Source organism: Neovison vison, chromosome 5, assembly GCF_020171115.1.
Source record: "Neovison vison isolate M4711 chromosome 5, ASM_NN_V1, whole genome shotgun sequence".
Taxonomy (NCBI): Eukaryota; Metazoa; Chordata; class Mammalia; order Carnivora; family Mustelidae; genus Neogale; species Neogale vison.
The window spans coordinates 27,135,232-27,154,215 of NC_058095.1; the positions used below are offsets into that span (position 1 = coordinate 27,135,232).

The 18,984-nt window shown below is 43.7% G+C and overlaps 1 long non-coding RNA gene and 1 pseudogene across 1 annotated transcript; one reads left to right on the forward strand and one right to left on the reverse strand.

The window, feature by feature from the left end:
• The first annotated feature begins 4,000 nt into the window (after nucleotides 1-4,000).
• Nucleotides 4,001-4,730, forward strand: LOC122906373 (annotated as a pseudogene).
• A 3,470-nt stretch (nucleotides 4,731-8,200) lies between these two features.
• On the reverse strand, nucleotides 8,201-17,289 carry LOC122907659. Its single transcript, XR_006384738.1, has 2 exons — nucleotides 17,172-17,289; nucleotides 8,201-9,307 (listed from the first exon to the last, which is right to left on the reverse strand). It is a non-coding gene; the product is annotated as an uncharacterized LOC122907659 (long non-coding RNA).
• Nucleotides 17,290-18,984: the final 1,695 nt, after the last annotated feature.

Consider the following 18,984-nt stretch of genomic DNA (forward strand, 5'->3'; position numbering starts at 1 on the left):
AATTATTATTAGGTCATGATTTAATAATAGCGGGACTAGGTCTTAGGAGGATTAAATAAGTCCCCACAGTTGCCTAACTAGTGAGTGGTAGAGTGGGTTTGGAATCTGAGTTTCCCAGAGCAGTGCCTCCACTTTAAGCCTCTGGATTTCCTCTCTCTCCCATCTTCTGCTACAGTGGGAAGTCCTGAAGGAGAAAGAGAGATGTGTGTGCCTCTAAAGTGTACTCATATTTTAAGAAGTCAAATACATTGGCTCCCATGAATGCATATTATCTTCACAGCAATATGTTAGAACTGTAAAACATATGGACTGGAAAGCCATTTTTAGCCACTGTCACCCACTCTCTTTATCTCAACTGCTCCTTTGATCTTCTCCTGTAAGGTCCCAAAAGGCACTCAAGTTTGACATGTTTAAAATGAAATTCGTTGTTTTCTGTCCCATCAACTTTTTCTTCCTCCGGTCAGTCACTGATACCTACCTCCTCTTGCTTTCTATTTTTTTTAATGGCAGATTAAAAAAAAAAAAAATTGTGTATCTATTTGAGAGAGAAAGCAAGAGTGGAAGGAGGGGCAGAGGGAGAACCAGACACCCCACTAAGCAGGGAGCCCAGTGAGGGGTTCAGTCCCAGGGCAGGGCTCTATCCCAGAACCCCAAGATCATGACCCGAACCAAAGGCAGACGCTTAACTGAATGAGCCAGCCAGGTGCCTTTCTCCATGCTTTCAAAATGCCATTCGTTCGTCACCAAAGCTTTTTGCTCTGTCTTCTCATCACTTCATTTTCTTGAATCTGTCCCTTTCCATTCAAAATGTCACCACCCTAATTCATTCTCTTATTACCACTGATCTGGAATGTTGTGAAGCCGAGGTACCTGACTGGTCTCCTGTTTTAACAGCTTTTTGCCCCTCTCTTCCTTTATCTCTCACATAGGCTCAGACTTCTCTTTGTAAGCAGTGGGTCTCATATTCTTTTGAGAACACACCCTCTCAATAAAAATGATTGAGCATGAATCTCTAGCATATTTATTTATTTCTAAGTAATGTACGCATGTGACTAAACATAGATGAACATTGTAAAATGTGCAGAATACAAATTGAAAGGAAATAGAGAGGAAATGAATATTTTTATTTAAATTTTTATTTGATTTCTCAGAGATGCAAAACATTTTTGCTCTCTCTATACCTGAATAAATTTCACTGTTTTTGTTTTAATGTAGGCTTAATAATTTGTGACTCAGAGATGCACAAACATATTTCTAACTTTGGTTTATTTTGAAAAAAGGTTTTATTCATCATCATAGCTGAAAAAAGATACTCACAAAGTAATGTAGTATTAAAATACACCAAAAATGCATTACTAAATCTGAATATTCATTTTCATCCACCAGTTATGCAAAGTTTTATCAAAATTCAGCCAATAAATTTACTGATGTCAAAGAGTTATTCTTGAAAACCAGTTAAAGATATTGTAAACCGATGTCTCGAGTATGAATAGTTTAGAGGACTTTGTTTCCAATTTTTTTTAAGCATGAAAATTAAAATGTTTCCTAGGTGATGATACAATTATACCAATTTCAGGAATAACAATGGAAACATTTCCAGGCATCCATTTTCAAAATGATCTCTCAGTAAAAAGGGTTTCTTTGCAAAAGTAGTTACTTTCACATTGCACCACCCTTTCTTTAAAGATATTGTCTAAATGCATTCATTATTTTAATATCTGTTAGGTAGCATAGCAGTGAAAGTCACTTGTCATAAGAGAAAAGGTCAGGAATTTTATTTTCTTTTATTTCATTTATTTTATTTTAAGATTTCATTTATTATTTGATGGAGAAAGACACAGCGAGACAGGGAACACAAGCAGGGGGAGTGGGAAAGGAAGAAGCAGGCTTCCTGTTGAGCAGAGAGCCTGGTGCAGGATAGGATCCCAGGACCCTGAGATTGAGACCTGAGCCAAAGGCAGACACCCAACAACTGAGCTACCCAGGCACCCCAGGAATTTTAGAATATTAGTCTTTTTGTAAGAGAACAAAATGTGTAATTCATCTTTTTTTTAGAAAGAGGGAGAGAGTGCACACATATGTGAGGGTTGGGGTTGGGGCAGAGGGAGAGACAGAGAATCTTTTTTTTTTTTTTAAGATTTTATTTATTTATTTGACAGACAGAGATCACAAGTAGGCAGAGAGGCAGGCAGAGAAAGAGGAAGGGAAGCAGGCTCCCTGCTGAGGAGAGAGCCTGATGCAGGGCTCCATCCCAGGACTCTGGGATCATGACCTGAGCCGAAGGCAGAGGCTTTAACCCACTGAGCCACCCAGGTGCCCCTAGAGAGAGAATCTTAATCAGAGTCCACAGCCAATACGGAGCCGGACATGGGGCTTGATCCCACAACCACAAGATTACGGTCTATGTGCCCTTATGTGGCATAGTCTGACCTTAGCATCTTAGTTGCCAGGGGTCCTCTTTCCTCAGTGCTTAGGTTTGAGTCTCAGACTTAAAAAAATACATAAAATAAAATAAAATAAAAGCAAGTACTACAGAGCTTGCTCCTGGCCTAGCACTGTTCTAATATATTTAGAGAAGAGGAAACAGAGAGATTACATAATTTCTCCGAAGTTAATACCTAATAAGAGATGAAGATGGGTGAGTTTGAGTCTACACAGTCTAACTCCAGAGCCTGTGCTTACAACACCCGGTTGTTCTACCCTGTGTCCTGCCAGTGTACCATGGCAAATTGTGAAAGCTGTGGAGAGGCATTTCTAAGCCTGACAGCTTTCAGCCAATAGCATGGTCAGGACAAGTCCAATACCAAGTTCAACAGGAGGCATCTCTACTTCACAGTAGGTCAGACATTCAAGTTCAGGAACACTGGCATTGATTAGGAGCTGGAATACGAAAGCTTAGGAGTCAGAGATGGTTCGAAAGCTACAGTGAAAAACAGACTTTTGCTGACTCCAAGAAAAAGGACCTGGTAGCCAAGAAATAGACTGACCCAAGACTATAAACAGCCAGCGGTTATTAACATTTCTGTGTCCAAACACTGTCTTACTCACTTTATGTCCATTGTTCCTCTAACTCCCACAATAACCCTGTAAAAAAGGCAAAGAAAATGGGGCTAGACAAAGAAAATGAGGCTTGGGGCTCCTGGGTGGCTCAGTCTGTTAAGCCTCTGCCTTCAGGTCAGGTCATGATCTCAGGATCCTGGGATCCAGTCCTGCACCGGGCTTTCTGCTCAGTGAGGAGTCTGCTTCTCCCTCTATCCTCTCTCTCTCTCTCTCTCACGAATGAATAAAATATTTTTTTTAAAACTCCACAAAATATATATTTAAGAAAAAAGAGAGAAGTGAGGCTCAGAAAACTCAAGTAATATTCCTAAATGCAATTTCAACACGACCTCCTTCCAACCAGAATGCAGCACCCTTGACCTGTCCCAGTCTTATTCCAAAGGCAGACTGGGAAGCATCAACAGATCTGAGAGGTAAGCGTAGACATGATCTTGTACCGTCATTTCTCCAGCTTTGGATCGCGAGCAAGTGACACAGAGAGCAGGAACTGGTTGTGGTGCCTAGTGGCCGCCTTAGTGGCGGAAAGATCCATTTGCTGGGGTTCTGGTTTAGCAGTGGGGCAGTATCCTGGGCCTCCGGCGAGTGCACACCAACCTGTGGCATTCAGTGGTTTAGCAGGTATAATCACAGGATCTTCCTGGACTGATTTATAGTAATATTTAGCCTCTGGACCTGGTTACTGCTGGAACACCCCTTGTTCTATTTTCCGAGCCTATTTCTCCATCACCCAGTAACATCGTTTTAGTAAATTTTCTTTCGTGCTTAAACCACCTAGAGTTAGTTTCTGCTGCTTGCAACTAAGAACATTGACCCAACAGTGATTAAATTTGCATTTTCATTGCCCCTATCCCTGTGAACCACATTTCCCAAAAATTTTAAAAAGAACTAGCAGCTCAGGCCTCCTCACCACCTTCTCTTGTCACTCACTAACGCCAGGGCCACCTCTAGTTTGCCAAGCCCAGCCAAAGGAGAAGGGGGATAAGTAAGAAGGTCTTTGTACCATGGCTGTACCAAAGTCTACTGCCTGCCAATGGACCTGTGGTAATGCACCAAGGAAGCAACCTGCTACAAAAGCCACGTGCAAGAGTGTGCCCTCTACTGGAGGGGTGAAGAAATCTCATCACTACAGGCCTGGTACTGTGGCACTCTGTGGAATTAGACATTATTAGAAGTTCATTGAATTTTTTAAATTTCTAAATTTTTTTTTCTAAAAGATTTTTAAATTTTTTTCTATTTTTTTCTTTTTTTTTTAATTTCTAAAGATTTTATTTGTCAGAGAGAGAAAGAAAGAGAACAAAAGCAGGCAGAGTCAGAGAGAAGCAGCCTCCCCACTGAGCAAGAAGCCCTATGTGGGACTCATTCTGAGGACCCAGGGATCATGACCCAAGCCGAAGGCAACCACTTAACCGACTGAGCCACCCAGGTGTCCCACCATTGAATTTCTGATCCACAAACTTCCTTTCCAGAGTCTGGTGTGAGAAATTGCTCAGGACTTCAAAACAGACCTGCACTTCTGGAGTGTAGCTATTCGTGCTTTGCAGGAGGCAAGCGAGGCCTATCTGATGGGCCTCTTTGAAGACACCAACCTGTGTAGGCCTCATGCCAAGCATATAACAATTATGCCAAAAGACATCCAACTAGCACCTGGCATATGTGGAGAACATGCTTAAGAATCCACTGTGACGTGGGGCAACCAGGTGGCTCAGTCAGTTAAGCATCTGACTCTTGATTTCAGCTCCGATCACGATTTCAGGGTCATGGGATCAAGCCCCACGTCAGGCTCTGCACTCAGCACAGAGCCCACTTGTCCCTCTCCCTCTGCTCCTCTCCCCCTTGCTCGTGCTCTCTTTCTGTCTCTCAAACAAAAGATTTGAGCAGACATTTTTCCAAAGACGATGTACACACGGCCAATAAGCACATGACAAGATGTTCAACATTGTTATTCACAAGGGAAACACATAGGAAAACCACAGTGAGATTGCAAAAGGAAATGGAGTTTCTTTTGAAGATGATGAAAGTGCTCTAAAATGATTGTGGTGATGGTTACGCAACTGCAAATATATGAAAAACCACTGGATTGTACACTTTATTTTTTTTTAAGATTTTATTTATTTATTTGACAGACAGAGATTACAAGTAGGCAGAGAGGCAGGCAGAGAGAGAGAGAGAGGAGGAGGCAGGCTCCCTGCTGAGCAGAGAGCCTGTTGTGGGACTTGATCCCAGGACCCTGGGTTCATGACCTGAGCCGAAGGCAGAGGCTTTAACCCACTGAGCCACCCAGGTGCCCCTGGATTGTACACTTTAAAAAGAAATCTTATTTTTAAATAATCTCTGCATCCAATGTTGCCTTTCAACCTGCCACCCCGAGATCAAGTCATGTGCTCCACCCACGGAGCCAGCCCTCAGTCCTACACTTGAAATGGGGGAGTTGTATGGAGGTGAATTATATCGCAGTAAATCCGTTAACCAAAAAATTCACAATGAGATGCCACTTTAAGCATACTAGGATGGCTAAAATGGAAAAGACAGACAATAACAAATGATGATAAATACGCAGAAAAAATGCAATCCTCACACATTGCTGCGGGGAATTATAAAATGGTGCAGCCAGTTTGGAAGTTTCTCAAAATGTTAGACATAGAGTTACCATAAGAACCAGCAACTCCTCTCATAGGTATATACACAAGAGAAATAAAAACACTTGTCCACACAAAAACCTGTACATGAATGTCCATGGTGGTATTATTCATGAGAGCCAAAAAGTGGAAACACTTTAATTGTCCATGTACTGATGAAGAAATAAGCAAAAATGTGTCATATCTATATAATGGAAAAATATTTGGCCATAAAAAGGAATGAAGTAATGACAGATGCTCAGGTGGATGAATCTTGGAAACATCATGCTAAGTGAAAGAAATCAGACATAAAAGACCACATGCTGTGTGATTACATTTATTGGAAATGTCCAGAATAAGCAAATCTGTGGAGACAGAAAGCAGGTTAGTGGTTTTCAGGGGCTGGAGGGAAGAGGGGAATAGGAGTGACTACTAATAGGGGGAGGGTTTCTTTTTTGGGTGATGAAATTATTCTAAAATTTGATAACAGTGATGGTTGCACAACTGTATGAATGTTCTGAAAACCACTGAGTTGCACACTTTCAAAGGGCAAACTTTATGTGAATTATATCTCAATCAACCTGTTATTAAAGGTTTTTTTAAAGATTTTTATTTATTTATTTGACAGACAGAGATCACAAGCAGGCAGAGAGGCTGGCAGAGAGAGAGGAGGAAACAGGCTCGCCGCCGAGCAGAGAGCGGGATGTGGGGCTCGATCCCAGGATCCCGGAATCATGACCTGAGCCAAAGGCAGAGGCTTTAACCCACTGACCCACCCAAGTGCCCCTGTTATTAAAGTTTTTTTTTTTTTTAAGATTATTTATTTATTTATTTGACAGAGAGAAATCACAGGTAGATGGAGAGGCAGGCAGAGAGAGAGGGAAGCAGGCTCCCTGCTGAGCAGAGAGCCCGATGCGGGACTCGATCCCAGGACCCTGAGATCATGACCTGAGCCGAAGGCAGTGGCTTAACCCACTGAGCCACCCAGGCGCCCCCTGTTATTAAAGTTTTTAAAAAGAAATCATAAATACGGGTGCCTGGGTGATGTAGTCGGTTAAGTGTCTGACTCCTGATTTCAACTCAGGTCACGATCTCAGGGTTGCAAGTTTGAGCTCCTCATCAGGTTCCATGTGGGGCATGGAGACTGCTTAAGAGTCTCTCTCTCTGTCTCTCTCTCTCCTTCCCTCTATAAAAATAAAAATAAAATAAATAATATAAAAACCAAGAATATAGTAATGTGAATACCACAAATCAAAGTAGCATGATAGAATTAAGTCATGAGTAGGACTCTAGTGAGAATATGTGACTCTTTATGTTGTAGGATAGACAACTGAAAATGTAATTATTTTGTACAAGTAGGCAAAATATTATAGTGCAAATAGCAAAAGGGATAGTGAGTATCTGAAAATTGGACATTACTGGACTAACAATTTATTCATCTCTATTCCTCAATGTATTGTTTATTATGAACTTGTTCAGATATTAACATAAAGCCACCCATGACTTTTTATTGTCTTTTTCAAACAAAACATGGTGACCTCTCAATAAAATAATAACATTTTTTCTAGAGTAAGAACAAAATAATATTTTCCAAATTGATGAATTTGATTTTTAAAGGAAGCCAGAAAATATAACTATAGAACATTATTGAAATCTATACTTCTGCAGCAAAACAAGGCTATAAATTATTCTATTGCCAGAAAGGTCTAAATCCAATTACAGAGCTAATGACACATTTTATGCTTGAGTAGAAGGCAAACAAAAGTTGTTTATCTAGTGATGCTCTAGGCTGATGCAAAAACTCAACAGCCTACAATGTAAAAATCAAATAGGGTCGTGTGCACCTCCTAAAAGATATTTCCCTTCACATACGAAGGAAAAGGCTGATGTTCTATATACAAAACAGCCCTTGCTATATGTGTGCAACATACAGGAGGGGAAAATGCTCCGTGACATTTTATTCTATTCATCGCTGCAGATTCATGCTATGGGAGAAGAGAGTTTTCATCTATAATAATGATTTTGTGAAAAAAATAGATGTTGGAGTCATTACTGATGGAAACCTGGCCATATGCTTAGCAAAGAAGAGCGTTATTCTAAGAATAACAGGTTGCACTGGAATGCTAATCCATGAACTGCTTCACTCCCAGCGAGTGCCCTGACCTTGACTCAGGGATGAAGGAAGGAGAGGAGGTTGCAAATACGCAATGCAACCAAGGAATGCATGCCTTTTCAGCGTGTTGCAAGAAGAAACGAGACTCCGAGACTCCGCTTCTCGAAGCAGAGGCATGTCGTCTGCTACGGAAAGGCGCTCCCACACATTTTTTTAAATAAAGAAAGTGATTTATAGTATTTCTTCGTGACACTCATGCTGCCTGGAGAAATATTTCTCTAATTTCAAGGGGATTATCTCAGCTCTGTGTTCACATTCTTGCATGGCCTGAACCTGGCACGTTGAGGCTGAGATAACAAGTCTAAAAAGTTGAGAATAGGAGTAAACTTGCAGGATTTAAGATGTAAACAACTTATATTCATTATTTATTGCTCCATAAATAGGTACCCCAAGACTCTGCGGTTTACAACAATAGGCATGCTGTCACAGTTTTTGCGGGGCAAGAATCTGGGTGCAGCTTAGCTGGGTGACTCTGGTTCAGGGTTCCTCACAAAATTGTGGTCAAGCTATCGATGAGAGCTGCAGTCTTCTCGAGGCTTTATTGGAGAAGATCCATTTCCAAGCTCACTCATGTGGCTTTCACAGGTGTTGATCATTCCTGGCTGTGGGCTGGAGATAGGAGTTCATTGCCATGTGGACCTCCCCAAGGGCCTCCCACAACTGGATTCCCTCAGTAAGTGCTCAGATGGAGGGCAACACAGAAGCCATAGTCTTTTTGTAACCTATTCTCAGCAGTGACATCCCAAAGCTTCAGCCATAATCTCTTTGTTAGGAATGAGGCAAGGAGTCCTGCTCACACACAGAGAGAAGTGACCACACACAGGTATGGCTTTACCTGGACCAGGGATGCCCCTTGATTCACCAGGTCTTGGTCAGTGAAGCCCTCCACTCCTCCATCTGGCATGGCCTGAATTCTCATTGCTCTGTGATCCAGAAGGCATACCTTGACCCACCATGTTAGTCATTGAAGACAGGGGAAAGGTCTAAATCAAATCCTAGTTTGGAGTCCAGTGTCCTTGGGTACACCTCTGTTGGAGATGCTTCTCCCTGCCTCCTTTAGTTGGCATGGCTGTGTGGTGGGACAGGTCTAAGCCTACTGCTTTTTTCCTGTGGCAAGGACAAAGCTTATCTTTAAGTAGCACGCCTTCTTAGCCAGGATACATTGAGATACTACTTATCCCAATCCCTCAAATGGAGTTGGTCTGCCCTGACCTGAGAGGTCAGTGGAGCGGGTGCAACCTGAGAGAACGCTTCATCTTTATCCTTGGAAGTTGACTCTCAAGCATGTGTAATGTTTGGTTAGGCCAGTGAACCCAAATAAGAGTGGCCTGAATGGAGGCAGTGAGTGTCGTGTTGATCTGCTCCATCAGGGATTAGAGACGACTGGTTGTTCTTCCATCTCCATTTTCCTTTGTACTGAGGAACAAAATCCCTGATTATTAGCTGGGCACATGACTGCCTGGAATAAAAACAACAATGATCAGGCTTCTTGCAGGGAGGTATGGTCACATGACCAGGTTCTGGCCAATGACAGAGAAGCAGTAGTTGGTATGAACAATGTAAGTAGTTGGTATGAGCTATGAGCTATTTCCAAGCAACAGCCTTAAAGGAAAGCAGAGGCCTGCTTTGCCCTCTTTCCTCTGTGTTGGCTATAATATGGACCCAATGAGCAGAAGTCTAGGAGCCATGTTGAGATTACTTTGGCAGGGATGCCTGGGTGGCTCAGTCAGTTAAGCATCTGCCTTTGGCTCAGGTCGTGATCCCAGGATCCAGAGATAAAGTCCCACATCAGACTTCTTGCTCAGCGGGGAGCCGGCTTCTCCTTCTGCCTGCTGCTACCCCTGCTTGTGCACGTGCTCTCTCTCTGACAAATAAATAAATAAAATCTTAAAAAGGAGAGAGAGAGAGAGAGAGAGAGAGATAACTTTGGGAATAGAAGCCATGCAGGATAAAGCAATATTAAGAAGGATACCATGGCATACCTTACCAATCACGGGATGACTATCTCTGGACTTCTTAAATAGAAGAGAGAAATAGATTTGCATATTTAAGTCATTTCCAGTTTTTTCCTGATACTCCTAATTGATTCTTGACCAAACTAATGATGTGGCTTTGTTCAAGTCCAGACCCTAAATGTATACAATTCCAATCTCATCTTGCCATGACCTGAGCTCCCCCACTACTTCTTATGATATTCTCCTAGCAGGCAGGTACTATCTGTACTATCTGTAACTGTCTGCAAAGAGATCAAGCAAACATTGCCAGGTTCCCACGGGCAACTCTGCAATCTGCAGAGAGGGGTCGTTTTCTGCTGGACTGTAGGACAGGGACTAGTCCTTGGGGTTCTCTTCATTTTTATTATTTTTTAAGATTTTATTTATTTGAGACAGAGAGAGAGAGCACAAGGAAGGACAGAGGGAGAAACAGACTCCCTGCTCAGCAGGGAGCCCAATGTGGGGCTCAGTCCTGGGGCCCTGTTATCATGACCCACGCCAAAGGCAGTCACTCAACCGAACAAGCTACCCAGGTGCCCCTCTTGAGGTTCTCTCTTTTTTATTTATTTAAAGGTTTTATTTATTTATTTGAGAGAGAGAGTGAGAGAGAGCATGAGAGGGAAGAGGGTCAGAGGGAGAAGCAGACTCCCTATTGAGCAGGGAGCCTGATGTGGGACTCGATCCCAGGACTCTGGGATCATGACCTGAGCTGAGGGCAGTCGCTTAACCAACTGAGCTACCCAGGCGCCCCTTGGAGTTCTCTTTAGATAGCAGGACCAACAGGTGCCTGTGGGGCTCAGAACTGAGCTTTCCTGCCATCTGTCCTCGCTGTTGCTCAAGCCCAGGTTCCAGATGTGTAGGTCAAGCCCTTGTCTAACTCAGCTACACAAAGCCAGCAGGTACCTTTAAGAACAAGTGGGATTTGCTGGGGATGAGGAAGTACAAACAAAAGACAAGTGAAGCTGTCTTCTGCAAGAAGGCAGGGACTGGGCAGAAACAAAAACTCCGTATCAAGCACCAACATGGACAGTGTTTGCGTTGTGTGTAATGTCAGCCAGAGGGCCCCAAGAAACAAAGGCCACGTCTGTTTCCCTTTCATGGCCTCTGCTGCTCGGTGTCAATTACTTTTCTCTAATGAAACCCACACCCAGGCTTATGCCGGGGTTATGCCCAGCTCCCACTCCTTTTCACCACTTGCCAAGGAAATAACTTGACTCCGGGCACACATCGGGCAAGGGGACATTTCTGGGGTATTTTGTGCTGATGATAGAACCCAGAGTATCTACCAGTTTCTTGGGCCCATCACATTCCTAGTGTAAAATGCAAGTCCTGTTTTAAAGAAATGGCAGGAATTCACCTTAGGCCATAGGAGGATTTCAGCCAATTATAACCGGCTATCAGAATTCTGGCCTGTGCCTATTTAATGCTTCTGAACTACACTCAACTTTAGCTTGATAAACTCACTCCAATATCTTCAGACCGTTCTCTGGTTGTTGACCCTGGCCCAAGAATACCTCTTGTTCAAAATCCATTACCCAGTGGCTATTATTTTTAATATATTTTCAGAAACAAGGCAGAGAGACACTCACTGGCCCAAAAGTAGTCAGCGGGATGGAAGAGGTATGGGTCCTCAAGTCAGGCAGAACTGTAGTGAAACCAGGACCCTCACGCTGGAGTCCAAAAGTATTATCTGTAGTTGTGGAATAAGAGATAAAGGAGTCTGTGCATTACTTAGAGTTACAAAGTTTACTAGCTGAGGAAGTAAACATATGGATAAAGCCTTAATGGGAAGCAGTGGGAGAGGTGAAAGGGAAATGTTGTTAGCACACCAGATCCTTATCTTACAGAGCAGGAAGCCAACTGATACATCAAAAGATGGTATTTTTTTCAACAGATATTTATGATGTCCTAAAGCATTGAGGGTACAGATATAAAACAAACTGAACAAAGTCACTACACTCATTCTGCTAATAAACCTATTGGTTAAGGATAGAGATATTAAGGTGACTACCAGAAAAATAGTAAAAGTCTAAAAAGAGTTCCCTTGCGGGGGCACCCCAGTGGTTCAGGTCATGATCCTGGGGTTCCGGGATCAAGCCCCTGTCAGGCGCCCTGCTCAGTGGTAAGTCTGCTTCTCCTTCTCTCTCTGCCCCTCACCACTTTGTTTTCTCTCTCCCTCATTCATTCACTTTCTCTCAAGTAAATTAAATAAATAAATAAAATATTTTTTTAAATAAAAAATAAAACAAAAAGAGTTGCCTTGGTGAGCAGATTTAGGAGCGGTGGGGGTGGGGAGAAATGAGACAAGGGATTGATTTTCCTGCAAGTTCTACCATGCTACCGTAACATATTGTTATGTTATGTTAACAATATTGTTAACAATATTGTTAAGTCGCTACGAAAATATTCTATTACCTATTAGCTATATATTCTTGAATATACTACTCCATTCTTTTGTCTGGAAATTGGGGATAGTAATGATCTCCTCAAAGGCTATTTGTTACATAATTATCTGCCCAAAGTAGACATGAAAATGACAGTCCCCTCCCCATGTCTCCCATGTAATATTTTGCAGTTCAAGACTTTCAGGCCCAGAAGTGATATAACATTCCTGGGTTCTGTCCATCTAACCCAAAATGCTAGTCTCAAATTTCTCCGAGCTTTAGGAGAACAGGATGTACTTGGTGAGAACCTGCATCTTGAAAGAACACTGACCAAATATTAACATAATTTCCATTTGGATGATACTGTGCAAGTTGCTGATATGGTCTGCACGGCTCACTTACGGATGGCTCAGGTGATTTGGCTCACTTACAGATGGCTCAGGTGATTTGCCGCCCTCACAATATTATTGCCTCAGAAGCTTTCACAATTGGCTACTTAGTCCCTGATGTACTGAAAGCCTCATGATGTAAGGGAGAGAAAACTGTGAATCTAAGAGAGAGAGGGAGAGAGAGATACCACCATCTGGGATCAGGTTGTAAGTAGCAGAAAAACACTGGGTCAAAAAAATTGTCAAGGGGCGCCTGGGTGGCTCAGTGGGTTAAAGCCTCTGCCTTTAGCTCAGGTCGTGATCCCAGGGTCCTGGGATCGAGCCCCAAATCGGGCTCTCTGCTCGGCGGGGAGCCTGCTTCCTCCTCTCTCTCTGCCTGCCTCTCTGCCTACTTGTGATCTCTCTCTGTCAAATAAATAAAAATCTTTAAAAAAAAAATGTCAATACAGAGCCAGGAGGATCGCTGACATCCAAGCTGACTACGAAGGGGAAATGTACAAATGTGATCCTTTGTGTGCTTATCCAGACACAAACACACACACAAGGTGGCCTGCTTGCAGGTTCTGCAATCTGTCAGTTTGGGGGGAGGGCAGTGAGGGGAGGTTTTAGGGGTAGAGCACAGGCAGTGATATGGTGGTAACTACCTAACAACCGGTCCTGGTTGGGGGAGCCCTGAGTTGCAGCAGCTGCCAATTTCAATGGTGTAAATACTCCCAGCCTGGCCGATTTCAAGCTATGGGGTTGTAGTAACTGAATGCAGGGTGGAAGAAATGCGCTGGGTCAGCTTCTACCCGTGGGTACCAGTCCTTCCCACCACATCGCGGGCTGCAGGTTTCCAGCACTGTTCTCTTTCAGAAGAAACTCTCGGCTCCTTACACTCACCTGCTTCTGAAATTGTTGCATCTTGATTTAATCTGGATTCCAGAATCCATCTCTACCTCCCAAATAGCATTCATTGTTCATTCAACCCTGATTGGATTACTTACTCTTTAAAGTAAAGTAAAGTTCATGGCCCATCATAGCTCGTGATGGGGACTGGAGTATTTCCCCCCACCACAAATCTACACAATGGTTGGCAAGACCATTTATTTATTCAGAAAGCAGCCAACAGGATGCTACAGGCCGGTCAGTGAACTACCCTGCCCCTCAAGATTTGGCAGGCTCCCACAGCCCAAGGAAAGCTCCAGGCAGGCGAGAGGGAGTTCCCTCACTTCTGGTGCCTCCGCAGTTACAGTTCTTTGGAAACTAAGTGGCTGCCCTGTCGTTTGACACATGTATAAACTTCTTCCTCTCACAGGAAACTCTCACTCATTAGTCTCCAGGGCGGCCTCCCTTTCAAATAGCCCCTGGGCCCCTTTCCTCTCCAAATCCTGTATCCTAAAGTCGAAGAGGCTATATCCAGACTCCATGGGGGCCTGATATTTACGTACTTGGGGGACAATCTTTAAAGAAAAGAACCCAACCTTATAAATATAAAGCTACTAGGGTTGGGCCTTTAGAATGAGCCTACGCAAAGGAGGGTCTCCAGCGGAAGCTTCGTTTGCTTCCAGTAAATACGGCTCTGCAGCTAGACTATGCTCCAAAGAAAGCTGGACGTTTGCCTGGTGACGGTGAGCGACAGGATGTCCTGTGTGTATGTGCATGTGTGTGGTGTGTGTGTGTGTGTTTCCCTTGTGGGAGAGGAGGAAGCTTCAAACCCTGAGCTGCTTAAAAACACTGCCTTGAAGCCTAATGCTGGAAGACATTATCCAACATCTAAGGAAGCCATTTTATGCCGCACCACTCTTGCTGAATCACACCACTACTCCCCCCAGTGCTTGGCACAGACTACAACAGTAAGCCTGTAACAAGCTGAGACCTTCCCCAGTGGTCCAGGGAAACACCCTAACCCCTAGCAGACGAACTTCAAAATCACTGCAGATGAGAAAGGACCTCTAGTGGTCAGTCCCAAAGGTCATATCTCTGCTACCTTCTCCCTCTCTCTCTGAAAGGTGTTCTGGTCAACCCTTTGTTGTCCGTTCCAAGAGGTAGAACAAAGAAAATAGAGAACAGAGCAGAAGAATTGGGGGTTTGGTATAAGGAGGATGTGGAGGGTAGGATGACATCTTATGGCATTGAGATGATGGAGTGGATATTTTTTGCTGTAGTAGTGGACAAAATCTACTCATCTCCTAGGGAGATCCGGATCCAGTGTTGTGCCAGGGAGCGAAGGGATAAAGGGGAAGCAGAAATGAGACCTCAGTCGAAAGTAACAGATGTTCTGCATTTTGAAGGTGGAGCATATTACTGTGAAAACATGGGTTTTAACCTCGTTTTTAAAATCATGACTCCTGGGGCACCTGCGTGGCTCGGTGGCTAAGTGTCTGCTTTCTGGTCAGATCATGATCCCAGAGTCCTGGAATGGAGCCCCTTGTCTGGCATCTTGCTCAGCGGGGAGCCTGCTTCTCCCCCTCCCCCTTTTTGTGTTCCCTCTCTTGCCATCTCTCTCTCTCTGTCAAATAAATACAATCTTTAAAAAAAATAAAATCATGACTCCTTTGAGAAACTCATTAAAGGGCAGACACCATCTCCTCAGGAAAATCAGTGTGTGCACTTGCACACACAAGACATACATCTGCACGCGCATTTTTTGCCTGAAATTCGGGAATTTCACCGAGACTTCAAGGCACATCCATAATGGATGAAGCCAAGGTTGAACTCTGAAGTAAGGCATTTGGATGAGAATTCAGTGGGGGCAGCCAGGAATCCTGAATGGATTCTAACCTCTGTGTCACTTTGGCCAAATCTCTTTACCTCTCTGAACACCATTTCCTCATCTGTGAAAAAAAGGAAGGGTTGACAGATGTAAGATTTCCAGATAAAAGACAGGGTACTTACTTAGTTAAATCTGAATTTCAAATAAATACAGGTTTTTTTTTTTAGTACAACTATACCCCAAATATTGGCTTTGGTCATGAATTAACAGGCAGAGGTTGCACAGGACAAACGGAGACTAAAAAAATATTCATTGTTTATCTGGATTCAAAATTTAACAGGGTGTCCTGTATTTTTATTTGCTAAATCTGACAACCCTAGAAAGGTGGCCCTTGAGGTCTTGATTTAAGATCTAAGATTGTCAGTGGTGAAGGAACCCTAGTGGAGACTGGGATGTTACAGGATCATTAATCACTGTTTAAGCTAGGAACTCTGAAGTCCCATGAATGAGGGTAAGGAGTTTATTTATTTTTTAATTTTTTAAAAGATTATTACTTTTTTTTTTTTTTTAGTAACCTGTACACCCAACGTGGGGCTTGAACCCAGGATCCCAAGATCAAGAGTCACGTGTTCTGTCTAAGCCAGCCAGGCACCCCTGAGTTTAAGGAGCTGAGTAGGACACTGGTGGAGCCTGGATGGAAAATTCACCACACTGGATCCTTTGCATTGCTCAAAGGACCACTCTGTTGTTGCTAGGCTATGACTGCCAGATTTCTAGCTTTTCTGTCACTTTCAAACCTTCAGTGCAGGGTGTCCTGGTGGCTCAGTTAAGTCTCTGCCTTCGGCTCAGGTCATGATCTCAGGGTCCTGGAATCGAGTTCCACATCAGGCTCTCTGCTCAGCCTGGAGCCTGCTTCCCCCCTCTCTCTGCCTGCCTCTCTGCCTACTTGTGATCTCTCTCTCTGTGTCAAATAAATAAATAAAATATTAAAAAACAAAAACAAAACAAAAAACCCTTCAGTGCATTCCCAGTGACCAGCTAGATGATCTTCCTGGCTTGCAACCCTCCACCCATTTGCCGAGCTGCTGCCTCTGTCACAGAAAGCTTGGTGACAGCAGATGTGAAGGCTATGGCTCAAAGACCTTAGGGAATGGCCCTGGTTAAAAATGCCGTAAAACCTGTGCCTCTCATGCCTTTCCTACATGCTAGTTGCTTGGTTCCCTCTCCTGTCCTTCATTCCCGAGGCACCGTGAGGCCCACATACCTACAGTCTGTCTCCCACAGATGGCCCTGTGCACGCATTCTCTTCCAGGGGAGCACCCAACTTGCACCTCCAATTTATCTTCAAGTGGGTATCCTCCCATCTCGTTCTCCCTTCCTTTCTCTTCCTTCCCTTTCTCCCTCCCCTCCTTGTACTGTTTCTTGGGTGCCTGCCATGCAGTAGGCGATACTCTGGGCAGGTTCCCCTTAGCTGAGGCCCTTCCACCTCCATCACGCTCACCAACCCTTGGTGCATAGACTGTTTCTCGAAATAAGAAGCCGGAACACTGTGTGAATCACCGGTAGGCTATTAAAGATGAAAATCTGGAGTCTCAACAGAACTGATGAAGGAAAGGTGCCTGAAGACTCCCCAGGTTGGTCTTCCTGTCTTCATTCCTTTCTTTTGAGAACTTTGTTCATTTATTTGACAGACAGAGAGAACCCAAGCAGGGGGGAGGGGCAGAGAGAGAGGAAGAAGCAGACTCCTTGCTGAGAAGGGAGCCCAACATGGGGCTCAATCCCAGGGTCCTGGGGTCATGACCTGAGCTGAAGGCAGAGCGAGCCATCCAGGCGCCCCTCCCCAGATGTTTCTTATGCTCACCGAAATCAGCAGGCTGCCAGTTCTTCTCTGCCCAGAAGTGCATGGGGCCTGATGTGGAGCGGATTGGCTTCCATTCCCAGGAATTTCCAGATTCCAGGCTGACTCTCTCCTCTCCTGCTGGGCCTGAGCTATTTGTGGAAGGTGTCAAGTCCTAGACTCTGTTAATACTCCAACCAGGCAAACTACTTAGGCTTAATTGTTAACTACTAGGCTTCACTCTTTATGGCAAAATTGTTTCCCTTTTCTGTCAGTTATAGCAAAGCGGAATGTTCTAGGAATGACTTTTATGACCTTGGACAAATCTCATCACTTCTCTGACTCTCCAGAAGGGGCGCCATGATCTCATTCTTGAAAAATCTGAACTCCCTCTCAGGCACTGAGGGCACTCTACCTGGCTTCTAGCCATTTTTAACCTTCCCTTCTAGAACATCAGGCTCTTCAAGACGAAGACCTTTGTTTTGCATATTTTCGTGTCTCTTGGAATACCCACTTAATGTTGTAGAATTGAGGGAGCACCATTCATCGTGTAGATGTCATAGATTCGTATAGTTAGTAAAGCAATTTTCCACAGATATCAGGAGAGTGAATTGAGAAGTCCAGTCTTTCATTTGTTCATGATAAAAACACCATATTGGGGGGCGCCTGGGTGGCTCAGTGGGTTAAAGCCTCTGCCTTCGGCTCAGGTCATGATTCCAGGGTCCTGGGATTGAGCCCCACATTGGGCCCTCTGCTCAGCAAGAGCCTGCTTCCCCCCCCCCCTCTGCCTGCCTCTCTGCCTCCTTGTGATCTCTATCTGTCAAATTAATAAATAAAATATTTTAAAAAAAGAAAAAAAAACACCATATTGGCTTGGATGGCACTGGCCCTCCCAATGTTTCGAGTACTCAGCTCATAGGGAATAAATATCTATTAAATACATTCCCTCAACATTTTACTTATGAAAATGTCAAATATAAAGAAAAATTGAGTAACTGTTTAACCCTATCTAGAGTCTAGATTCAGTAGGTATGAATATTAGCTATTATTTGCTTGTGTGTGTATGTGCACACATGTGTGTTTGTTTTGGCTGAATTGTTTGAAAGTTAATTGCAATCCTCATGACACTTAACCCATAAATATTTCACCAGGTATCTCCCAAGAATTAGGACATTCTCCTACATAATTGCAATTCCATTATCACACCTGAGAATAATTAACCATTATTTCCTAATATCATTTAGAAATAGAATTTGGTGTTGGTGCCCTGCCCAAATGGCCTTGGCCTGCCTAGAGGTCACCTGCCAACAGTTCCCATATAGCAAACAGGTGACTTCCTGAGTGTCTCTTCCTGAACCTTCATGGCACAATCCAAAGAGTGTACTCGGCCCTCATAGGATGGGCTGGAGATGTTGGGGAGTTAGTACCCCGAGAGTGTTCCTTAACCAATGATGGAAAAAAGTTAGTAGATATATACCCAAGCTTCCTTCCCCTCATGAGTTGATTCTCAGGTATGCTCTACAGAGTGTGTCAAAGGACCTACTAGTGACAGTCACCCCCAGCACTAACCTGTTCATTAACACACCCTTTATTGGTTGTCCTTCCATCTTGGAAGGACTTTTATTCGTTGTCTTTCCTTCCCTACCTACCTTGCTTCCTTACTGTACTTCCTGAGGTCAGCTTTAAATAAACTACTACTTGCAGCCGAAGCAACTGTCTTAAGAGTCTGCCCTGGAGGGACCCAGAACCAAGACATTATCAATTCATTAGCTAAATTCACTTCCAAATGATGATGGTAAAACACACTGCTCTTAATCCACAGAGTAGTAAGCTCCAA